At 42.5% G+C, this 26,544-nt stretch overlaps 1 pseudogene; it reads right to left on the reverse strand.

Moving 5' to 3' along the window:
- Window positions 1-1,883: 1,883 nt before the first annotated feature.
- LOC131924579 (RAD9, HUS1, RAD1-interacting nuclear orphan protein 1-like) lies at window positions 1,884-26,278 on the reverse strand (annotated as a pseudogene).
- Between the last annotated feature and the right edge of the window lie 266 nt (window positions 26,279-26,544).

The raw sequence follows: 26,544 nt of genomic DNA on the forward strand, positions 1-26,544 counted from the left end.
TATTAATGGGACACACACCAACATTTTTGTTGTTGTGAGTGTCCTGGGGCTGATTTGGAAACTTCCTATTTAATGAGCTCAGTGAGTAGTCCTGTAAGAGATGTCAGAGAATACAAAAAATCGAGGAAGCACTAGATAAAGAGGGGATGAGTAGGGAGAGGGAACAGGAGGAGAGGAGGGAGGTGAAACTGCTGTCAGGATGTAAAACAAATGAAAAAATTTAATTAATGATTTAAAAAAAAAGGGATGAGTGAGTGATCAGCAGAAAGTATCTATTCTTATGCCCATCATGAGGATCTTTGCCTCCAGCCTCTCAGCAGAGCCTTACTTAGCTCTACCGATCACAAGCCATTCCATCTTGTAAGTACTCAGTAGTTTAGTGTTTCATTTACTTATAATTCAGTCCAAGTTACTAATCGTTAAAAATTAACCCCCATAATTGCACAATTTTTTGTATTTTTACCTGATATCATTGTTTCTTGTAACAAAACCTTTTCTGAGTAAAAAAAATTAACCCCTTGTTTATTTACAAGGAAAAAAGTGACAACTTCCTATTGTGTCCTGACTAGGTAAGTGATTATCAATACTGAAAAAAAAAAAAAAAACCAGATTTTTCACATGGAAAATATATTTTTACATACATGTATTAGTGGGGTTGATAGTATAAATTTCAGACAAATAAATAAAGTGTAAATGGCAGTTAAGAACAGTCATATTGAACTGGACAGAGGGCTTCATAGTTAAGAGCAATTGTTGCTCTTGCAGAGGACCTGGGTTTGGTTCCTAGCACCCACATGTGCTGTGGATGATTGATTGATAAATAAAATGCTGATTGGCCAGTAACCAGACAGGAAGTATAGGCAAGACAGAGAGGAGAGGTCTAGGAAGTAGAAGGCTGAACAGAGAGACACTGCCAGCTGCCATGAGAAGATGTTAAGATACTGGTAAGCCACGAGCCAGGTGGCAACTTATAGATTAATAGAAATGGGTTAATTTAAAATATAAGAACAGCTATCTAGAAGCCCGAGCCATTAGGCCAAACAGTTTAAATAATATAAGCGTCTGTGTGTTTATTTTATAAGTGGGCTGTTGGACTGCAGGGGCTTGGAGGGACCCAGAGAGAAACTCTCCAGCTACACACATGGTTGTTCATAATTGTCTGTAAGTCCAGGAGATCTGATGCCCTAGGCAAAACACACACACACACACACACACACACACACACACACACACAGACTCACTCGTGCACACACAAATAAATCTAAAAATTTTAAAGAACAGTGGTATTGCTATGACCTTTAAAATAAATTAAACTTTATTTCATTTTGAAAGTTCTCTTAAAGTCTCTAATACCTTCTGACTAAAATGTCTGAGTTAATATATTTTCTTCACTAAGATATATGTTCTGTCCTTTTGATGTTTTTGCAACAAAACAAAACTATGTTTTTTATATATCATAATTCTTTGGAGCATTTAGAAAACTAATCCATCTTGAGACAAAATGGAAACATAACTAAGCACAATTACATTTACAGTAATTACAATACATAATTGCTGAAATTATACATTGGGGAGGCAACCATTTATTTACAAACATTATAAACACAAGATACTTTAGAGGTTTAAAACAGTCAACACAAGAAAAACACTGACAGTTCATAACACTAAATTCAACTGTGTGTGATACAAGGTATCTTACAAAGCAAATCTAGAATTAATTCCCTTAAACTTTTGGCGTCTGGATAAGTCTTTTTTCCTATTTGTGCTACTTCTAATTTATTCTTTCAATACACGAATCTGAGCCAGAGGAGTGACTTTAAAAACTCTATGACAATGTGCAGTTTTTGAGATGAAGTCGATGTCTGTCAAATCCTGTCAGACCTTCACAAGGGACTGGCTCCTGCCAGCTTCTCTCTCTCCTTAAGGAAGGCAAACAGATGCCTCCTTCATCTCTATGTGACCTTCATCCCATACTTCTCCTCAGGGGTGCCCTTAACCAGAACAGGCCCAGGCTCTGGGATGTTGGGATTTCTAGGGCCTAGATGCAGCCTAGAAGACTGTTTTCCCTCTGATTTGGAGAGGTGTGAGAGCCGAAATTACATTTTAAGTTTTAATGACTATGCCTAAGAGATCCATGAAACAAAAATGCCTCTGATCTGTAAGCCCCTTGACCAAGAACAGATAGTTCCTGAAATGCTGGAGGCTACTGTTTATGGGAGATAACAAGCCACATTTTCAATCTCCTAAACAAATGTGTTTCACTCATCTGCATGGGATGTGTTTGATCACTGTCAGGGTCCATGAATCATCCCACAAAAGACTACCACTCACGTATGCAAAAGCAAGTGTGTTTATTTCTCGAGAGAAAAATTTCTGCATGCAGGGTCAGCCACACAACAAAATGTCAGTGACCCCCAAAAGAAGCTGGCAGGATCCTTTTAAGCACAGCTAGGAGGGGAATTCCAGGGACAATTAGGTCATCTCCAACAAAGCTGATTAGCTAACAGTTACATTAGTTTAAACTTGATGGGCTGTGGCATCTTTTGACATGTCGAGACACACCCAGAGATATATCAAAAAGAAAGAGGGCGGGGGTGGGGGGGTAGGTAGCAGGGTCTGCCCTTTTCTGATTGGCCTTGAGCAGGCTGCTGGGCTTCAGAGCCAGCCTGGGAGGACACCAAATGGAGAAGTAGCAGAACAGTAGTGCAGAGCTGGAGGCTGTGCCAAAGAGCCGCGCTGAGGCAAGCCAGAGTGGCCGGCTGGGGTCAGACCCCCTAGCTCTGTGCCCACACTCACCAAGGGTACCCTGCCTCCACGCTACCACCAGCAGCCATCGTAATCACACGTGGGCAGGAGGTTCACAGGAAGGAAATATGTCAGGATCTACGCTTGCCCCTAATTGGATGTTGGCTGGAGATACGTCAAGATGTATGCTTGCTCCTGATTGAACCTGATAGGAAATACTTAAGCAGCTGCAAAACTTGAATTGGGGCCATTTTTTTTTTCTGGGAAACCAGAGATGAAACCTGGCCAAACCCCAGCCACTTGGCCAGTGTTTAATTAAAGCTTGCTTCAGATTTGGTTTTAAACTGTGGTGGTGATCTTGTTCTCAACTGGTAGCTTTAACAATGAGATCTTCCGGTGCAGATGACCCTGGGGTCTGGATATCAGGGGCCGAGATCACATGAGGTGAGCTTTGAAGTGTGCATGCACTGACAGTTCCCCCACAGCTCTGGGAACTGAGCAGTAACTAAAGCCTTCTGGGGAGGGTCCTTTTCTGAGTGACGGGGGGTGCCTCTTTATTTAAGGATATCACCAGTGCCTCTGACCTGGAAGACTATGGACTCTCAAAGGTTAGCCATGGAAACTTGCAAGGAGATATTCTAGGTAAGGGTCTTGCCTGGTCTCAATGATGATGTTTCGGTATCCTGGAAACCAGCTTTGTGCTGCTTCATCAAACCGAGATGATAACCCGGAAGTGGTCGTGCCCCAGCTATGGGCTTGCAGAGCATCGGTAGAGTGTGGTTCGTGGGCGGCGGCAGAGATTCAGAATGGTGTCTGAGGCCCTCCAGTGGCTGTTGGTGAAATAACAGCAGGGCTTTCTGGGACTGTGCGGTCTCTTTGGGGGGGGGTGACCATAGGTAAATAAACAAGACTCAAGTTGCATTTCTGGCCTGGGTCAGGCTCCAGTTGCGAACTCTGCCTGGAGAGAAGAAACAAAAGAGTTCCAAAGAACAGTCCTTTGTGTTGGGGAGGCTTGAAGGAAGCTTGTGTTCTCATCACGTCATCAGAAAGCGGGAAGAGGCTGACGTCAGAATTTTTTAAAAATGGGGTATGACTAGTCAGTGGTGGCGCAGGCCTTTAATCCCAGCACTGAGGAGGCAGAGGCAGGCAGATCTCTGAGTGGTCAAAGCCAGCCTGGGCTACCAAGTGAGTTCCAGGATAGCCAGAGCTGGTACACAGAGAAACTTTGTCTTAAAAAATAAAAAAATAAAACACTTAAAGCAGAAAGGTAGGAAGGGGATTTTCCTGGGGACATACACAAACATAAACTGTGCCCTGGGCCCTGAGAATCCCCAAATGCTTCCTTCTCTCCTGGAATTTATGTGAGAAAAGGACAAGACTTGAGAAAACCCCCGTATCACGAGCTGTAATGAAGCGGTGAGCACTAGGGGCCTCCACATGGGGTTAGGGCTTACCCCTGGCCCCCACAGCTTGTATGCAGACTTTTATTCTAAGGTTTTTATTGTTAATTACTACAGACGGTGACAAAAATAAATGAAGACACTGTAAAAGATTAAGAAACCTTACCTAAGTCTTAAAAACACGGCCCACCCAGGACTGCAGTTCCTGACTTTTTTTTTTCCCCTCGAGTCATAATGAATGAAACAATAATTGTTTTGAATTGAAAACAATAATTATAAAGAAGTATAATCCACTTCAGGGGTGTCTTCAGTGTGATGGAACTACACAAAAACCGTAAGCCTCTGTCCAGCCGGCGTGGAGCACATGAAGGGGTATCGGCCGTGTTGTCTCGGGACTCAGTCTGGTCTTTAACCACCGCTTTCGGCTCCATGAAGCCCGTTCAGCAGGGACCGCTATTGATCATAAAGACACAGGGGTCGACTCTGACCATGTCTTCTCATTCTCCCGGTGGCTCCTCAAGGTCAGCTTTGTTCTGCAAATCTCCATTAGGCAACAGAGTTGCGCTCAAAGGGAGCCTCTCCAGGTGCCCTGGAGGGGAGAGGGGTTATTAACGGATTCGGTGAGTTATCCATGCAGCATCCTGGAACAGTGAATAGATGATCTGGGGGAACGACTGAGGAAATGACACAGAAGAGAGTGAATTATGGATGGGGGGCTAATTGGAGGAAGTACCGGCAATCCAAGTGTGGGTGTGTGGGATGTATAAATGATGAAGTCATTACAGGAATCTCTGCGTGAACTTCTCTCTTCTGGTTCAGAAGGCAGCTACTGGGAGCCGGTGAGGAACTTTTGGGAAGTGACTGAGGAAGAGTGGAAGGCGTTAGGTGGTGGCCAATCAGAATTAATGGCAAGGAGCAGTATGGGAAGGAAGGAGAGCTGAGGTCGCCACTAAGTTCCTGTCGCTTCACTAAAAGAGTTCCCTGAGGATCAGCAGCGAGAGTGGCCAGTTAGGAGCAAGCAAAGGCAGCAGGGCACAAACTTGGTGTTAGGCCTCTTCCAAGTGAGGAGATTGAGATGCAGAGGTTAGGAGATACGCTCATGGGCAGAGAGCAGTGGTACAGTGCTTGTCTAGTATGAAGAGACCCTGGGTTCTTTCCTAGCACTGTTTGGTGGAGTGTAATGGGGGGGGGGGGGGCGGGAGAGAAAGAGTGAGAGAAAGAAAAGGAAGGAAAGAAAGAAGGGAGAGAAGGGGAGGGAGAGGGAGAAGGAGGGGGGAGGGAAGGAGGAAGAAAGGAAGGAAGGAAAGAAGGGAGAGAGGAAGAGGGAGAGAGACAGACAGAGGGGCGGGGGAGGGAAGGAGGATACCCAAGCGTACCCAGCTGTAAACTACAAATCATTCCCTGCATTCAGATCAGTTTGACTCAAACCTAACTCCTAGCCTCTCTGGCAGAACATCCCCTCCCAAACCCTGTTGTCTTAGTCCCTGAGGCGCTTGCTAGCATACAGATCACTGCCTTACCCCAAAACACCAGAATCCATCTCTCACAAAGGAAAATCAAGTCCCACTGGGGACAGCACATTCAGGTCAGCCATCTGATTTTAATAAAGAGGCTGGGTTTAGCCCTTCATTCAGGGAGCGCCCTGTCTCTAAAACCTTGTGTCCCCCTTGTGTTCAGAAGGTGCAGACTGTGCACAGACTGAAGCAGAGACGGTGCCTGTGGGTTTATCGCCATCAGCCGGTGAATTCCATGTGACTGCTGCATGTGAGTTATTCTCCTGAAATATGTGATCACCACATTATAAAACTCTAATTGTTTTTTCCTATCCTGCATGAACTGCCTGGAAGATGAGACGCAAATTAACGCATAATATGATTATAGCTGCTCTCATCCTATTCAAAAGTATTTTTCTTTTCCAACAGACTCAGGTAAGTGACTCTTATTTTGTTTAATTTACAATATCCTATTCCAGCCCCGGAACCAGGAAAGACCATGAATAGCCAAAGCAAATCCTTGGAAGTAAGAATGTAGCTGGAGGTATCACAATACTCAAATTCAAGTTAAACTAGGGGAATATAGTGATTAAAACAACAACAACAGCCTGGTGCTGCCATAAAAACAGACAACCAGACAGATGGAGCAGAACAGAGGACCCAGAAATAAACCAGCAAAGCTACGGTCATTGTGCTGGCTAGTTTTATGTCAACCTGACACAAATCAGAGTCATTTGGGAAGAGGGAACTTCGGTTGAGAAAACACCCACACCAGACTGGCCTCTGAGCAAGCCTGTGGTGTGTTTTCTTGATTGATGGTTGATTTTGATTGATGGTTGATGTGGTAGGGCCAGCTGACTGTGGGTGGTGTCACCCATGGGCTGGTGCTCCTTGGAGCTGTCATAAAGCAGGCTGAGCAAGTCGTAGGGAACAGTAAGCAGCACTTTCCTATGGCCTCTGCATCACCTCCTGTCTCCAGGTTCCTGCCTTGTTTGAGTTCCTGCCCTGACTTCCCTCAGTGATGGACTCGATGAGAATCTACAAACTGAAATAAACCCTTTCCTACCCAAGTTGCTTTTGGTCATGGTGTATTAGCACAACGATAGAAACCTAACTAACACACCCATCTAATTTTTGACAAAAGCACTGGGGAGTGGGGGAGGTAGTGGGGGTGGGGGGAATAGCCTATTCAACAAATGGTTCTGGTAAAACTGGATATCCACCAACAGAAGAATAAAATTAGATTCATATCTTTCACCTTGTGTGAAAATGAATTCAAAAGACATCAAAGCCCTTAATTTAAAACATGAAATGCTGAAGCTCCTAAACAAAAGCATATGAAATAGACTTCGAGACACTGGGGTCAGCAAAAGCTTTCTGAATAGAAAGACCTTCAATAGCTCAGGAACCAGCCCCAAGGATGGGATGACATGAAATCAAGGTTTCTGCATGCAAAGAAAAATATCAGGAGAGCACACAAACAGCCCACAGAACAGGAGGAAATCTTTGCCAACTACATTTCAGATGGTTCAGAATTTATAAATAAAAAAACTCAGAAATTAAATGCAAAGGGAATAAAACTGTCAATCAACAAGTTGGCTAATTAATTGAACAGATAGTTTTCAAAAGGAGAAATAAAAATGGCCAATAACTACTTTTTAAATGTGCTCAACATCTCTAATCATCAGGTAATCACAAATTAAAACTACTTTGAGACACCTCTTTACTGCTGTCAAAATGACTATCATAAAGAAATCTGACAACTAATGCTGGAAAGGGTATGGGAAAAGCAGAAACATCATTCACTGCTGGTGGGAGTACAAATTAATCAACACAGCCATTATGGAAATCAGTTCAGTGGTTTGCCAAAAAATTAAAAATGTAACTATCTAAGACCCAGCAGTTCTACTCCTGGGCACACACCCAGAGAACTCCACACCTCATCACAGTCCATTTGCACAGGCATGTTGACTGCTGTTCTCTTCACCAAAGCAAGGAAATGGAATCAACTAGATATCCATCAACAGGTGAATGAATAATGAAGATTTGGTACATAAAATGGAATATATTTGACTCTAAAAAAAACTGAAATCATGAAATTTACAGGAAAATTGATGGAATTAGAACATATGTTATTAATCAAGTTCACCCAAACTCAGAGATAAAAAGAACAATATGTTCTCCCTCCGATGAGGACTGTACTTTATAATATAAACTGTATATGTGTAAACAGCTGTTAAGCATGGGTGTGGAATAACATTTAGAAAGGAGAGCAAGGTGACCAATGATGGAATATAGACAGAGGATACATGACTGTAGCAAGCTTTCTTGTCAGACTTTCTTGGACTGCCAACCCACAAATAATGAAACAGAGACTTGTTATTAAGTATGAAAGCTTGGCCTTTAGCTGAGGCTTGTCCTCAACTAGTTCTTGTAACTTAATTAACCCATATTTTTTAATCTACATTCTGCCACATGGCTCAATTACCTCTCCTCTGTACCACATGTCTAACTTGCTCCATGTCTCACTGGCATCTCTCTGCCTCTCTTCTTCCCAGAGTTCTCCCTCTCCACAGAAATCCCATCTATTTTCCCCTGCCTAGCTACTGGCCACTTAGCTCTTTATTAAACCAATTGGAAGGTGCCTTAGGCAGAGACACATATCTTTACACAGTGTAAACAAATATTTTGCCACACATGAGTCATGAAAAGATGTAAAGCTAATTGCTTTTCTAGTTCCAACTGTTGGAACTAGATATTTGATTACACTGTGTAAAGATATGTCGCTATAATTGGTTTAATAAAAACCTGAATGGCCAATAGCTAGGCAGGATTTCCAGGCACAAAGGATGCTGGGAAGAAGAGGGTGGAGTTGTGAGGAGATGCCATAAGATGCAGAGTGAGCAGGATGGGCAGTAAGTAGATGAGGTAAACAAGCCTCGGGGTAACACACAGATTAATAGAAATGGGTTAATTTAGGCCTAAACTATCAGCCAAGCTTTCATAATTAATACTAAGTCTCAGTGTGGTTATTTAGGAGCTGGTAGGAGGGACAGAAAAGTTCAACTACAAATGGCACCCAATGTCCAGTCACATATATCCACATAAGACTTGAGAAAGCTTAAAAAAAAAAAAAAGGTTCTTAACACACAAAAACAGAGCCAAACATAGCTTCCTAATCTCATGTCTCTCATGTCAGCCGAAATACAGTGACATGTCTCCCAGCAGCTGCCTGCATGCTTAAGCCGCCAGCACACCATGAATTAAGCCACAGGATGGGTTTAAGGTTTGCTCATGCAGACAGAAAAGGTTACAGATGCTCAGTAAAGCAGGTTCAGACGGAAAAAAAAAAAAAAAAAAAAAAACCTCTAAACAGGTTAGAGTGTGTTTAACAATGTGCATAAGCTAAAGGAAAAAAAAATGGGTAATGTGCCTACCTAGTAATACATAAGATTCTGAGAAAAAGAAAAAAAAAACTCTTAAGAGGCCAAATCCTTAATCTATGACTGTATTTTTTCTACCAGTAAATTTTCATTAAAGTGTTATAAGAAGTCAAATCCTACCAGGCACAGTGGTGCACACCTTTGATCCCAGCACTGGGGAGGCAGAGCCAGGAGGATCTCTGTGAGTTCAAGGCCAGCCTAGACTACAGAGCAAGATCCAGGACAGGCTCCAAAACTACACAAAGAAACCCTGTCTGGGGAAAAAAAAAAAAAAAAAAGTCAAATCCCGAGAAAACTGAGTCATCAAGGAAGAATGTCATACATCAGATTAAGGCATGGGTAAAGCCGGGGCTTTAGTCTATCCTCAGAGGCTTGTGGCGGGCACTAATAGCCAGAAATCTTTGTACCTCTTTGCGGGCAGCTTAAAGCTTCCTTGCATCTGGCCCATCATCTGTTATCTAATGAGGGGGGAATGATTTAATCTGGTGAGAAAGGGAGGATGACTGAGATTAGGAGATCAGTGAAAGGAGAAGTTCAGGGAGGAGGGAGGGAGGGAGAGAGGGCGGGAGGCATTTATGGTATACACCTATGGTTCTTGACATGAAAATTTGCTAAGGAAGAAGAGCAGGTTTCAGGCCTTGCTGTACCCCCGTGGGAGGACTTATCCTTTTGGAAGAGAGGATGGGGGGGTGGGTCGGGGTGGGAGGAGTGGGAGGAGGAATGAGAGGGGCATCTGTGGTTGGTATGTAAAATGAATTAAAAAATTTAAATGAAAAAAAGAAGAGCAGGTGTCAAAACTATAGATATAATGTCTTTTTTAAAGCATATGCATGGTAGGTATAGAAATGTGTGTGACAGAGAAAGCCTCAAGGAAGCAGAGGCAACAAAGGGAAAAAAGTATCATTTAAACATCAAGAGCTGATGTCAGGCAGTGGTGGTGCACGGCTCTAATCCCAGCACTCAGGAGACAGAGGCAGGCGGATCTCTGTGAGCTCCAGACCAACTAGGGCTGTTTCACAGAGAAATCCGTTCTCGGGGGGGGGGGGGGGGGGGGGGGGGGGGGGGGGGGGGGGGATAAAGAGCTGAGTATTTTTGTGAGCTAAAAAAATTATGAATCATGTCTTTGTTTGCTTTTAATATTTCCTAATTTTTCCTACAAGAAATACATCTTAACTAGGGTTAAGAAAAAGTGGTCAGAAAGAAAACAGAGTAGCTGTGGCTAAAGCTTATGACTGAGCGATTACTCAGCATTTTCTGTGTTCTTTTAGCAGTAGGCAATGTTGTGCCACAGCTACTGTGATGAAGATAGAGCAAAACCCTCTGGACTCTACATCTAGAGCTCTAAAAATCATTAGACTCAGGCGTGAGGGGTTGTGTCCAGTGGGTAGTGTAGTTGGAAGTTTTCCTGTGTTCCAGCCAGCCAGCGGTTGGGAAAAATCTCTCCCACTCATGTCTCCCAAGTAAACACATAGAGGCTTATATTAATTATAACTCCTCAGCCATTAGCTCAGGCTTATTACTGACTAGCTCTTACACTTGAATTAACCCATAATTCTTATCTATGTTCAGCCACAGGGCTTGGTATCTTTTCTCAGTTCTGCCTTCACGTCTTGCTTCCTCTGTGTCTGGCTGGTGACTCCTGATGCAGCCCTTTCTTCTACCCAGAATTCTCCTCTTACCCCACCTATACTTCTTGCCTGGCTACTAGCCAATCAGTGTTTTATTTATCACCCAATCAGAGCAAGACATATTCACAGCATACAGAGCAACATTCCACAGTAGGGTAAGAGCACTTGTTGTGCAAGCATAAGGACCCGAGTCTAAATCCCCTGGAACTCACACAAAAATCCATAAGTGGTTACACATGCCTATAAAACCCAGAGTGGTGGGGCCAGACAGGAGAAGCAATTGCTGGAGTTTACTAGCTCCAGGTTCAGGGAATGTCCTTGTCTCAAGGGAATAAGGTGCAGTGTGACAGAACAGGACTCCTGATGTCCTTCTTTACTCTCTGTGTGCATGCATGGGTGTGCACACCTGCACACTCATATACCACTCACCTATACCTCATATGTACGCAATAACAATAATGGAATGACAAAGCACAGACCTTGCGTTTCTGACATGTATTATTAACTGGGGGGGGGGTGAAAATATAGAGGGTATGAAAACGTTCTGTACCCCCTTATCTTCTTCTACACCCTTAGTAACCCCCTTCTGCTTTCATATTTTCTGAGTTTTTTTAGATTTGTTTATTTTATTTGTGTGAGTGTTTTCCCATATGTACGTATGTGTACCATGTACATGTCTAGTGCTGGAGATCAGAAGAAGGCATCTGATCCCTTGGAACTGGAATTACAGATGTTTGTAAGCCACCATGTGGGTGCTGGGAACTGAACCTGGGGCCTCTTCAAGACCAACAAGTGCTCCTAACCCACTGAGCCATCTCTTCAGCCTCTCACATCTTTTCTTTTTTTTTTCTTTTTCTTTTCTTTTTCTTTTTTTTTTTTTTTTTTTTTTTTTGGTTAAATCTAGATTCTGCATATGAAAGAAAGCATGAGATGTTTGTCTTTCTGGATCTGGCTTATCTTTAACACGATTATCTCCAGCTCCATATGCTTTTCCGCCATTAACATAATTCTGTTCTTTACAGCTGCATAAAACTCTACTGTGTGCACACATTTTCTTTAACCATCCATCTGCTGACAGACATCCAAGGTCATTCCATCACCGGCTGTCATGAGGAAGTGCTGCAGTCAACATGGACATGCAGCTGCCTCTTCAATACGCTTCCTAAGATTCCTTCCGGCAAATACTCAGAATTGGCAAAGTAGATCATTAGGTCTGTCCTTAGTCTGAGGAAACTCCATGGTGATAATCACATGGCTTCACCAGCTCACAGTTCCACCAATAGTGTAAAAGGGGTTTTTTTTTCCCTGCACTCTTACCAACATTTGTTGGGCTTTATTTTCTTGAGGACAGCCATTCTATCCAAAGTGTGATGCAATCTCAAAGTCATTTTGAAGGGCTAAGGATGTTGAACTTTTTTTTTTCATATATTTCAGAGACATTTGAAAAGTTCAATTGCCCATTTGTTAATTGGATTATAAGTTCTTTGGGCATTTAATTTTTTAGTTCTTTATATATGTGGCTATTAATCCCATGTCTGATGAATAGTTGACAAGGACATTTGCCCATTCTGTGGGCTGTCTCTTCATGCTGGGAATTGTTTATTTCACTGTATGGAAGCTTTTGATATGACATAATTCCATTTGTCAACCCCAAGTCAGAAAAGCAAATCCGTAACAGCCTCAGAAAATACTCTCGTAATAACCTCTCCATACTTTTTCATAATTGAAATCTGTAAATGTATTTCCTAGCCTAAAACAAAAATTTTAGTCTTTTTGTACTTACTTCTCATTAATTTATTTTTGTCATATTTCCCAGAATTCCCTGTGCTTGTGTTTAATTTCTTGATTTTTGTCTTGATTTTTACTGGTGATATTCAAATGTCCACATGCATATTTTTATATAACCTTTCTACTTGGGCTTTCTGCAAAGGATAAAGGTTACACGGGTCAGATAGAAGGGGAGAGGTTCAGAGCCCTCACTGCTGAAGGGTGAGCCTTTCCAGCCTATTCTTCTGTATGGTGGGTAGCCAAGAAGGTCAAATAGAAAATGAGTCACAGTTGGGAGATTGTTGCTAACAGGCATGTAGGAGGCACATAGTCTTGCTCATTATTCTATTTTGGATTCAATATTAACATGTCTTGGATCATAATGCTTCCTTTATTGTTTCCACCATTAGCGTGGTGCACCCAACAGGAACACAGGCCCACCACTAAAGAGCTATCCACAGGAGAAACAAGGCAGGGTACCAGGAGACAAGGTAAAACAATTAGAGGGAAAGGGAGATGCTTGGCTCCTGACCTAAATTGAATTGCTTTCAAGAGACAGAAACAGATTTTTAATTATGTAATCTCTTTGTTTCTCATTTCCTTTAAATTGTAAAGGTCAAATTCCCCTTGCAAATGCTAAGGGCCGGAGCTGATATTTATTGTCTGTGCTGACGGCGTTGACTAAAACCAGAAGTGCCCCATGCAGCCAGATGCAGCAAAGCTTGTTTTGTTGTTATTCGTTCCTTTTTGTTATCATCCCAAGTACTATTGGAATCATTAATAATGGCTGTCTTTTTTTCCTTCTGCATCTCATTTCTCTTTTCAGACACTATTCTAGGGTTGGGAATGTGGAAGTGTGTTTGCCAAGCGTGTGTGCAGTTCTGGGTTCAAGCCCCAATGCAAATAACAATAATAATAATAATAATAATAATAATAATAATAATAATAATAAAACAAAATGCTATTCTAAGAGGAAACAGTCTGCCTTTTCTAAGGAAAAGGAATTATTTAAAGTCATAAAGGTTTGCGATAAGGCGAAGTCTAGCTAGCTTCTACTTTTGCAAGACTTCACTTTGCCTACAGATATCTTTAAGTTGCCCTTCGTGGGCTAGTAAGATGACTCAGTGGGCAAAGACACTTGACACCCAATCTGACAACCTGAGTACAATCCTCAGCATCCACCTGGTGGATAAAGAGAGCGAACTCCCACAGGTTGCCATCTGACCTCCACGCATGGGGTATGGCATGTACACACGCGTGCATACGCACACAAATGAGTAAATTTAAAAAGTTTAAAGCTGCTCTCCCCTTGCTCACATCTCATTACATTTCCATTTCAGTAAAGGAAGAGGATTTTCTTCTCACACCTGCTTTCAGCCCTTTACTTCTCTCCCCTCTGCTCCCACCTTATCTTCTCCCTCCATCCTTGGAGGCCAGCAGAGATTCAGCAGCAGCCTCCCTCGTTCCATTAGCTCCCCTGTCTTGCTATTCTGCACATCTCTGTGCACACTGTTGATGTTGGAGCTGAAGCTCACATTGCTTCATCTTTCATTGACAAGAAAGCTCGTAAGTGGGCTGTGTTTGTTCATACAACCAAATGTGAAAGGTGTGAAGGTACAGATGTGCCCGGAGCTTGGTTCCCCATCATCAGACTCTCTTCCTCCTCTATTTCTTTTTTTTTTTTTTTTTTTTTTTTTTTTTTTTTTTTGGTTTTTCGAGACAGGGTTTCTCTGTGTAGCTTTGCGCCTTTCCTGGAACTCACTTGGTAGCCCAGGCTGGCCTCGAACTCACAGAGATCCTCCTGGCTCTGCCTCCCGAGTGCTGGGATTAAAGGCGTGCGCCACCACCGCCCGGCCCTCCTCTATTTCTTGACTCTGTTTTCCTGCAGTTTCTTTTTCATTTGGGCTCCTCCAAAATGACTTATGAATCCAAGAAAAAGGGGGCGCCATTCCTGTAGAAGATATGAATACATTTCCCTCTGTAGTAGAGGAGCCTGAAACATCAGACTGCCTCATCCTTGTCTTGACTTTGCCAAATACTTTTCCTCTTTTCTTTTGCCGTGTACATTTCTTTCGCTGCTGCCCTAACCTCTGCCTAATAAATGAGACGCCATATGGGGAATGAGGATTGACTAGGAAAACTCTAAAACACAGCTATATGGAGAGAATATCAATCATCTGGGGTGTGGGGCTATTGCAGTCTGGGTGACCTTGGAGGCACACAGTTAACTGCCTCCCTGTTAGCAGCATCTACCAGTCTCACAAGAGTTGAGCTCATTCACTGCTTATCACTAGTTTTCCTCTGAGATAAAAACATTCCATCTTAGAAGAAGGCTCCTTAAGATACCTGGTATTCTAAACAAGAGTGAAACATTCCATCTTGCAGGGAAGTTTGCTGAAACCGGGGAACTAAACAACTCAATCACTTTAGGAAGTTCCTGAAACTGAACAGAGTCACTAGGCCTCTCTCTCCCCAAGCATATATGAGCACTAGGGACTTCTAAGAGACACTCTCAGACACACTGAGCTGCCTATAAGGGGCTCAGACCGGATGAGCTACCTAGAAAAGACTGAGACAAGCCAAACTGCCTGTAAGAGAGGCTCTCTAACCTGTCAAACTGGCTGCAAGTTATGTCATGAGCTCCAGATTCCAGCTTTCCATTTTTCCATGCTGGGCTGAGCTTTTGGTGATAAAGTTGTCTTGAGTCATTTCCACTTGCAATAGAACTCATCGATTCACCAAGTTGGACTTTAGGAGTAAGTGACACCTTACTTTGGTTTGTCATTGGTTCCCTATCTAAGGTGAGTAGATGCCTCTTCACATCTTCTGAGAAACAATGCCACACAACCATCACCAACATCCCTGGCCTTTCTTGAGCAATGTGGTACCTACAGTAGTATTCTCTTAGCTGTGCTTTAGAGCTTGAGTAAATCCAGCCCAACTTTTTCTTAACCATACCTGTACATTCTCAGTATCTCCAACTAGGGTGTAACAACTGGACATCAGTTTCACTCCCTTGTATTATCTCCCCATTATCAATGTCTGCCCCGGCAGAAATCACTGTGAGAGTCTATCAGTAGCCCCAGTGGATGATAACTCCCAGTATCTGCACACTGTGCTTTCATCCCATGTACTTGACAGTTCACTATGGGGCCAGCTTCAGTCACAGGATGCAGTAGAAGTGATACTGTGCCTGCCAGTTTCAGGTCTTGGGGAAATCTGGAACTTCTACATTTGAGCCCATGGGGATTCTGAAGTAGTACAAAAGAGTTCCAACCATCCCAGTGTCCAATTCTGTCTAATCTCTAGGTGACTCAAAAGTCAAATGAGTGACAGCAGTGGCCACAGGCCAAGCTACACAACTATCTAGCTCTATTGATACTGAAAAACTCTAAGAAAATAAAGCTTTTTTTTTTCTTTAAGCCACTAAATTTGGGGTTTGGTGTACAGTAGAAAACAAGCGCCAGCAAGTGCAATGACTGATGAAGGCCAAACAGTGTTGAGGTATAAAATTGGCCTTCAAAACAAGTCTTTGTGCTGACAATTCCCATGCCTTCATGGACACTTGCAGACAGCTCGGTGTAACCACCATCTCCAGCTTCCCCACACAGTACCCTCAGTCCAATGGCACTGCTTTCAAGTGCATGGCAGTGGTTATACATACCTCGAATTCCAAATTTGGAAGGTGGAAGAAGGAAGGTTGGAGATTTAGTTCCAGATCATCTTCGGCTGCACAGTGGATTCTAGGTTGGGCTACATGAGATACTGTCTTTTTAGAAGAAAGATAGACTGATTGATGGAATTCATAGTCACATCCTAACATACCCAACTGGCTAAACAAATTACTACGCATTTTGATTAGATCCTCAACTAATTCTAATACACGGCCAAGTTTGAAAACCACTATGCTAGTCCATTTGAAAATACACCAAACTCAAGTAAACTATCGGTATTTACTTCTCAGAGCATGTATTATACTGATGGCATGTGAGCAATGATGTGGCTTTTAATTATATGGGTTGTTTATCTTGACAGCTTCAATGCACTGGATGTCATCAGCCATACTCTCTAATGCTGACTTGTTTAATAATGTAATATCTGAAAGCATGAGTTCTTAAAAATCACAGTAATCATCCTAAAACTGGAACCACTATTCTATAAAATGACAAAGGAGATTTAGGTCTGGTTCTTTGAACAGAACCTAATGTATCTTTACTATAACGTTTCTAGCTATTGTAAGTCATGTATATAACAAAGATATTGCAGTAAACATTATACCACCTCAACAGTGCTATACACTATTTAGCCTAAGTGCACAGCAAGCTACATGATCTAGGTTTGTGCAAGCATTCTTTGATGTTTCTGCAACTACAGAGTCACATAACAATGCATTTTACAGAACACAGTTCCATCACTAAGCAACATACCACAATAGCTCAGTAAATATACTTTCAGCATGTTTTAAAATATGTACTTGCCTTCATGTTTCTCTATTAACTAAATATTGTAACATCAAAATCAAATTTATTTCTGGTTAAAATCCTCCAAAAGAGCTACCTCTGTATTTGCATGAAAGTGTCTATGAAAAAATATGTGACAAGGGACCACTGAGAGGGCTCACAGGCTAATGGCGCTTGACACCAACCCTAATGACCTAAACTCATCCCTTGATACCCAAAACCCACATGGTAAAAGGGTAGAATCAACTCCTGAAAGTTGACCTCCACTTGTGCACTGTGACCTGTGTGAGAGCACACACAAAAATAAATAAATAAAAGTAAACTTTGTGTATGTGACCAATCTGACCACACACAACCGAGTGATGAATAACTTCCTGCCAGAGCCCCACAAATTAATGAGATAAAGACAAGCTTGAACATTGGGAAAACAGTTTAACAAAGCAATACCAAAATATGACTGATGTATTTCTTTTCATTTCCCACAGTGATCTGCATCTTAAAACCCAGATTTTGCTAACAAAAACTAGGTTAGTGAAAAACAACGAGAAATTAGAAATTGAAAAAGAAACCAGCCCTCTCCAGTAAAAAAATCAAAGACGCCGGGCAGCGGTGGTGCACGCCTTTAATCCCAGCACTTGGGAGGCAGAGGCAGGCGGATCTTTGTGAGTTCAAGGCCAGCCTGGTCTACAGAGCGAGATCCAGGAAAGGCACAAAGCTACACAGAGAAACCCTGTCTAGAAAAAAAAAAAAAAATCAAAGACATGGCTCTACTCCTCAACAGTTAGAGAAATGTGAGTGAAGGGATGCTTTGGAAAACAAAAACTTGGAGAGGAGGAGACGCATTAGAACAAAGTGTGGAGCAGAGTGGGTGGAACTGCAATAGTGAAACCCATTGCACTGCACGGGTTCTTCAAAATTAATTTTAAAAACATGAACTCCGAGCTAGGAGGGCAGACCTGTACCCCAGCACTCTGTAGGCTGATTGGAGAGGATGAAGAATTCAGGGCCATTCTCTGGATCACAGCAAGCTGGGGGTCAGCCTGAGTGACATGAGACTGGTCAAAAAATAGGAAAACACCAGCAACAAAACTTTGAAGCTGAGACCTACTAGAAAGGGAGAGAGGGGAGAGAGACGGGGGGGGGGGGAGACAGAGACAGAGATAGACAGAGACAGAGAGAGAAAAGAAAGATGAAAGCAAAAGAAAATAAGATCTGTATTTCAAAACAATGGAAATGTAAAAACATATAAAAACAAAACATGAGACAAGATGAGAGAGACTAGACATGCAGAAGTCAACAGGCTTCAGAGTGAATACAAAGCTGCTATTTTCAAGAGATCCACAGAATATAAAGTGACATGGATGAGATAAAAGGAAACTAAAAGGGAAATGCAGGAAGGACAGGGATGAAGAAGTCGTGATGGAATTACAAGTATCACACGCAAGACGTTTAATGCCAAGGCATTGCATAAGGCAAAGAGGAGCACTGTACAGTATTAATAAACATGTTCCTTGGAGCCACATTAATAGTCATAAATGTAAATTCTGGCCAGAATTGCTCTGAAATACATCCTAGAAGTGATTTTAAATGCCAGCGTACATTTTCAGTAAGTCAGCAGTAGTAAGAGGCTGGCACAGCCTCCATTTTGACAAACCAAGCAGGCAAAACATAAGCCAGGACAATGCTGTAAAAAATGCCTAATAAGACCAACTAATGGTAATTACCTGATGCAAATCACATTATGCACCACACAAACAAAAAGTTACCTCTCAAAATCTTCTGACCTTTTATGTAGGAAAAAAAATAAAACTATCATTAGAGTCTATTCAGAGACAACAAAAATGAAAACATGAATTATAAAAGAATATGATATCAATGAAGCACTGACAGAAACTATCAATAAACTCTTTAAATAGTAACAATAAGGTGTCAAAATTAGCTGAGCAATAAACCAAGTTAAGGGTAAGCATGAGGAAAAAACTAATGAAAGAACAGTAAGAAAACTGAGAAGATTAGAGTTGACGATCCCCAAAAGATGGCTTTCTGAAAGAACCAATAACATGACAAATTTTTGTTCTTTAATAATCTCATACATGTATACAATGCTTTTAGAACATATCTACCCCCCACTACTTCCTCCACCTCCTCTAGACTGCCACACATACATTTCCCTCTCAACTTCAACTTCTTGTCCTTTTATTTTTTTAATAATCCGCTGAATACAATTAATGCTGCATATATGCCATGGGCTTAGGGCCATCTACTAGAGTTTTGGCCACGTACCATGGACCAAATAAAACTGACTCTAAAGAAAACTAGCTCGCTCTCTCTCTCTCCACCAGCAGGTCCTCGAGTAGGGTTGGAACCTCAGGAGTTCCTTCCTGATCTGTGCTGGGATGCTGACTGGCTTGACTTTGTAAGGTCTTGTAGAGGCCTTCACAGCTGCTGTGAGATCGTGTGTGAAACGCCCTGTCATGTCTAAGAGACACAACTTTGCAGCAACCCTCTCTGACCACTGGCTCTTACAATCATACCAGCCCCTCCTCCAGGATGTTCCCTGGAGCCTTTAGAGTTGGGGCAGGAGGGAGTTATACTGTTGTTCCATTTAGGACCTAAAAACTCCACAGTTACTATATTTCTGTGCTTTGACCAATTATGAGTCTCTGTCTTAACTATATTCAACTATAAAAAAGAAGCTTCTTTAATGAAGAGTGAGAACCGCATTATCTATAGGTACAGGGGTAAATACTTAGAAAGCAATTTAATGCTACTTCCATTTAGCAAAATTATAGTAGCAGGTTCTCCCCCAATGACCTCTATAGCCACAGATTCTTGGCCAGGCTCACAGTGCCAAGCATGAGTGCCCTCTTGTGGAGTGGGCCTTAATCTACTTAGAAAGCTGATGGTTACTCCCATAACATTCATTCCACTATTACCCTCATGGGCATATCTTGCTAGGCAACTTAGTGTAGCTCACAGGGACACCACTGGGTAAGACTAAGGATAACTATTCTCCCCCAACTGCTTGTATAGCACCTGTCAGCACAATGAAAGTAAAGCAACGGAAGGAACTAAATAGTATAAATCTAAATAATTGGCAGCACTTTAACTGCTAAGTAGAAAAGCAAATGCTGCAAAGCCTCACAAAAGTGAACTCCACCATGTGAAGATGGGTAGGAAGAGAAGCTGGTGGCCAAGGTCCTACTCCAGCCATCTTGACCACCCCTCCAGTCCTAACCATCTCTCCTTCTAATGACTTCATATAATTATCTTCCCTGGGATAAGGTTTTAGTAGTAACTACTTTTCCTGGTTAATAAAAAAAAAATCATTTGTCTTAAGGCATCACCTTCATTTTCACTTAAAATATTGTTCTGTCAAAATGAAAGTGAAGCAAAAATGCTATAACTTAAAAATAAGAGACAAATTTGTGCAGCATCTAATCAGGAAACAAGAACAGAAAGATAAACACAGAGGACTAGGCATTCAGGTAGGAAAATATTCTTAAAAGATTGAAACATGGGACTGGGGAAATAGTTCAATAGGTAAAAATGGTTGCCTTGCAAGTGCAAGGACTTGAGCTCAATCCCCAGAATGCACACACACAAAAAAAAAAAAAAAATGGGGGAAGGAAAAAAACTGGGCAGGGTGAATTGTGCTTGCATTTCAAGTGCTAGGGGAAAGGAGACCAATGTATCTTTGGCATTCATGGGCTAGCTATCCTAGCCTAGATGGCATATTCCAGGCCAATAAGAGACCTCCCCCTCAAAAAAAAGGATTAAAACATTTGAAAGGTCTTTACAAAAATAGATATAATACCCTCCCATACACATCCCCAGTTACTATGCAAAATTCTAGCTACTACTGCCTGGATATAGTTGAATACATTGAATTTGAGGAGAGATAAGACAAGAGATTAAGGAATTCAAAGTTGTTCTCCAAAAACAGCAAACAGGAAGTGCAAAAGATGTCTGCCTAGGAGATGGGTGGGAGCAGGTAGTTCTCTGTGACTTCTCATGTTCTATTCTGGCACACTGCAATCTCTGTCCACCAGGGGCAGAGGGGCAGAGAATGAAGGACTTCCTGGGTGTTTATCCCCAAACCCACTAAAAGCTGAAAACATTTCAAACTCGACAAGTTGACATGGATCACTGGGCTAACTCTAGGGCTGTGCCTTCATGAGTATTGCAGAATCTAGGAGTTCTCATTTATGCCTACTCGGGGGGCTTCGTGAAAAGGCATGGTCATCATCTTTCACAGAGCAATATCTACAGCACTATTTGTTTTTAATTGACTCATTCCACTTATTCAACAAAAGAATTGCCAGACTTTTAAATGATAAACACTGTAGTAAACCCTAAAAATTCCAGACTTAGGGGTAAGAATGCTTGCTCTTAATGGAACTCCCACAGAACATGTGTGTTTTCAATGGGAAAACAAATAGGTCATAATATTGATTATATATGTGGGAAGCTATGAAAGCAGGCCATGAAGGTCAAGGAAATGTCACTGAGATGGTATCTCTAAGAAAAAGTGTTGGGGGCAAGTAAGATAGCTCAGAAGGTAAAGGCATTTGCCACCAAGCCTGGTGACCTGAGTTCAACCTGAGTTTGAACCTGGAAACCTACATGATTATAAGGAAAGAATCAACTCTCAAAAGTTGTCATCTGATCTCTGCATGTGTACACAACTATACAGAGAGACACACAAAATAACAAAATAAACAAATAAAATGTAAAAACAGCAAATACTTTTAAGAATGAGTGTGTCAACAGTGAAATAGTGGCACTTGTCTCTTGAGGTTAACCAACTGCTGTGCGGCTGGACTTAAGGCCCACTTCTAGGAAGTGGAAGGCTGAGTCAGGAAACACTGCCAGCTGCTGCTGCCATGAGAAGTAAGATGTAAAGTACCGGTAAGCCACAGACAACTTATAGATTAATAGAAATGGGTTAATTTAAGATATAAGAACTAGATAGGAGGCCGGGCGCACACCTTTAATCCCAGCACTCGGGAGGCAGAGCCAGGCAGATCTCTGTGAGTTTGAGGCCAGCCTGGTCTACAGAGCAAGTTCCAGGACAGGCTCCAAAGCTACACAGAGAAACCCTGTCTCAAAAAGAAAAAAAGAAAAAGAAGAACTAGATAGGAAGAAGCCTGCCACAGCCATACAGTTTATAAGTAAATAAGTCTCTGTATGTTTACTTGGGTCTGAGTGGCTGCAGGGCCCAGGAAGGACTGGAGATAACTCCAGCTACACTCACTGAACAAGAAGGAGTTCATGCCTGCTACTGTACACCTACCAGTCACTCATAGCTAGAGAGATTATAAACTCAAGAAGAGAATGTACTTCTGCCAGTGTCCTAAACTACTATAATTTCTGTTTCCTAAATACCTGTCTTTATACCCATATAAGTATAGCTCTCACCAGCTGACCTGAGCTCATAGGAGCTCACAGACTCTGGACCAACAGCTAGGGAACCTGCATAGGACCGACCTAGGCCCTCTGCATGTGTGTGGCAATTGTGTAGCATGGTCTGTTTGTGAGGCTCCTAGAAGTGGAATCAAGACCTGTTCCTGGCACTTGAGCTGATTTTTGGGAACCAATTCCCCATGTGGGTTGCCTCGCCCAGTCTTGATGCAAGGAGGAGGAGCTTGGTCCTGCCTCAACTGGATGTGCCATGATTTGTTGACACCCATGGGAGGCCTGCCCCTTTCTGAATGGAGATTAAGGAGGAGTGGGGGCGGAGCTAGAGGAGAGGCAGTGGAGGAGGGAACTGGAGGAGAGGAGGGAGGAGAAACTGCAATCGGAATGTAAAATAAATGAAAAAATTTAATTAATAAAAAAAGTGTGGCTCTCACATACACCCATCAAAGAAGCCTCTTTTTGCAACATATGGAGACCATTGCAAAGATCCACAACTGGTCAAAATGCAGAGAATAAGTGATTGTGGGGTACCCAGCCCCCGCCCATACATCTGTAAAATAACCCATACACCTAAAGTTCAAGGAAAATCACAGAAGCGAGGGAGAAAAGATTGTGAGAGCCTGAGGTTCAAGACACCTGTGGATAGATAGCGCCCTCTAGACACGACAGAGAAAATACGGAAGCTGCCAGAAAATCTAAAATCAGCACACCGGATTTGGTCGCAGTGAGCAGTTACAGACCGTTGTGACACAGGGACAGATCCGGAAAGTTACGATGGCCCACAGCTAGCAAAAGGACATCAGGGTCCTGGTCACCAGGAAATCTGTGCTGATGTCTCCGGGGATGTCACTGAGAGAAAACTCCTAGAATATAGGGTGACCATCAGGTAAGCCAGAGACCAAATGGAACAGAGGACCCCAAGTCAGTGAAGACCAACACAAGCTACAGGAATTTTGGCCACTGTCAGGGGAAAGGGACGGGGAGGGGCATGTGTTCGGGGACAAACACCCTGCTGGTAGCTCAGGTGGTTCGTTCACAAAGAGTGATACAGTGCCTATCTCAAGGCAGTCCTTAGCACACAGACCACATGCTCTCCGTGTGCAGTGAGTGCTCCGTTCTTGTCGTCAGACACTGCTGAAGACATTATCAGTTCGCCCTTCGTCGTGCATCTGTGAGCAATCTCCTGTCCACAGTGTGATCTGTGGACTTTACTGTTTGCCAGTCATGAAACCCTCCTTAAGATCCTTCAAACTGTGTTTCCATCTCTGCAAAAGGCGGGTGACAATGTAGTGTAGTTCACACCCAAGAGAGACTCAGAACCAGGCCTCCTGAGACCATGAGAGTACTTATAGGGCATTTATTACACGACAGTGTTCTAAACATATTACAGCACTCAGACATTCAGCTCACACACACCTCTATGCAGGTCTATGATTTTTTTCCCCTCATGAAGGTAAGGAAGCAGGCCCAGAGAGATTAGGGAACCTCCCCAGAGATACTCAGCAGCAGATGACAAAGCTGAGCCTTAGACCCACTTGGTGTCCCAAAGTTTCTGCCGCACTCTGTCACTTCATATTTGTGGGTCAAATCAGCATGAATGGGATTTCTCCTTAAAAGAAATGGCCCGGACCTGTTTCCCCTCTTTGCTGGGAAAAGATACATCTGAAAATACTTCTTCCTTACTCAAAGTCTGCTGCCAGTGGCCATGTCAGAGGAGCAGCAGATGTAAGCTGACTTCAGGGGATCGGCCCACGAGGAAACAAAACCCTGCTGGGTGGATCTCGGATAGGCAAGGCCCCGGGACCACAGACCCCAGAGTGTCTTTTGCCTCTGCCGCTCCTCCGACATGGCCCCTGGCAGTCTGCCGTGTATTTTATTATATAACACTAAGTGGATGATACATACAAGAACTGTGAACAACCCATAAATTTGATTGAATCTGGCAAATGAATGCAGCTACTAGAGCAGAAATTTCTGATCCCAGAAGTGCTAAGTCAAACCTAATCATAATACAGAAACAGTCTATTCCCAGTGGAATTAGTTCTTCGTCTTTTAAATATCCTGTATATACATTGAAATGTATAACCATTGCCATTCTAAAAGAGTTGTTACATTTATTCTTGCTTTGGAGAATAATCACTAAATAATGGAACTGGTTCTCATAACTTGGTGAGAGAGACAGAAACAGATGGAGAAAGAGAGAGGGGTGAGGCAGGGCGAGGCATTTCATGCTAAAGCACTTGGGTTTCTAAAAAAAAATAACCCCCAAATGAAGGGGAGGGTCTGTTTTCTTTTTGTTTCAGGAGCAAGTGCCCTACTTAGCACACCCGCCTTGGTAAAGGTCATTTCTTAAATGGCGTACTGATGGTCGGAAGGTTGAAGTGACTTCCCACAAGCCAGCCATTGGTTCCTTTCCTTCTGACAAAGTGGACCTCAAGTGGAGGTATCAAATCTTCCTTACTGGAAACAAACAAACCAAAATGCAGAGAAAGAATTTTCTGGGCAATTCTGGTTTTCGTCTTTCATTTAACAATTATTTTTTTAAAAGCCTAAAAAGCTACTATTATCCTCCAATCCTGATAATGCTTTTTAAAAGATTTAGTCTCTTATTTTATGTACATAAATTTTCTGCCTACAGGTATGTATGTGCACCACAAGTGTGCCTGGGGCCGGCAGATGCCAGAAGAGGGCATCAGATCCCCTTGAACTGGAGTCACAGACAGTTTTTAGCTGTGTGGGTGCTGAGAACTGAACCCAGATCTTCTGAAGGAGCAGCAAGCATTCTTAAGTACTGAGCCATCTCTCCAAGCCTCTAGCAATATTAAAAAAAAATAAAAATAAAAAAATTAAAAAAAAACACTAAGGGCTGAAGATGTAGGCCAGTTGGTAAAGTATTTGCCTAGCGTATATGAAGTACTGGGCATAGTCACACACACACACACACACACACCTGTAATCCCATCACTTCAGAGGTAGAGGCAGGTGGATCAGAAGTTCAAAGTTAGTCTTAATAACATAGTGAACTGAGGCCATCCATCCCAGGCTACTTGAGAGTTGTTCTATAGGAAACAATCCTGGGGGCTAGAGAATGATTCAGCAGTTAAGAGTACTCGCTGCTCAGCCGAGCGGTGGTGGCGCATGCCTTTAATCCCAGCACTCGGGAGGCAGAGACAGGCGGATCTCTGTGAGTTCAAGGCCAGCCTGGTCTACAGAGTGAGTTCCAGAAAAGGAGCAAAGCTACACAGAGAAACCCTGTCTCGAAAAACAAATACAAAACAAAACAAAAGAGTACTTGCTGCTCTTGCAGAGGACCTGAATTCAATTCTCAGCACTCCACTCAGGATGGCTCACAATTGCCCATGACTCCGACTCTGGTAGATCTGATGCTGCTAGCCTCTGTGAGCACTGGCACTCGAGGACTTATACTTGAATGCACAATATACACACATACATATCATTAATAGTAAAATAAATCCTTTTTTAAATTTTCTATATGAACTGTTGGGCTATCCAAACTGGATCCAGCCAATACTCAGACACTGCTGATTAGAAATAGCTGAGATTCTCACGCTCCCCAACACTTACCAGAGTTGCCTCTCTGCACAGAAGACCTCCACTCACCTGGCAAGTGATGGAGGCAAACACGGGAACTGAGCAGGAGACAGCTTTGAACTGTAAAATCGTCCGCCGAATGTAACTTTCTGACGTGAATTCCCGGTTGTGGCTGACTTCTGCTGAATTAGGAATAGCCTCATACTTTAAATTTATATTCGGGTTGTAAATAAAATGGAAATTCAGCCAATATAGTAAACATTGTACATGAAGATGCAGGTCAAACTTGTGGTCACATCTAGAGATGCAAGATGATGTGACTTCCATCGCCACACAGGCTTCCCTGTGCTGCAGGCTCACAATTGCCATTTTGAAATGAATGGAGTCACAAAGAAAATTAAAGCCTTCACATACTTATCACTTTCCTTTGGGAACACAGACTTTGAAAGCTTTTCACTTATGATGGGGAGCTAAAGTGTTTTCCCATTATGTACCTTTTCAGCAAACTTTTAAGGTTCAATTATTTCAGACAGAAACAGATATTAGCTTTTGAAAAATCAACAATTAACAAAGCGTGAATGTTGGTAGGGAGGCAAAATCACTTAAAGTATTCGGAAAAAAAAATGCAAAATTTC

This window comes from Peromyscus eremicus, chromosome 14 (genome assembly GCF_949786415.1).
Source record: "Peromyscus eremicus chromosome 14, PerEre_H2_v1, whole genome shotgun sequence".
NCBI classification, from domain to species: Eukaryota; Metazoa; Chordata; class Mammalia; order Rodentia; family Cricetidae; genus Peromyscus; species Peromyscus eremicus.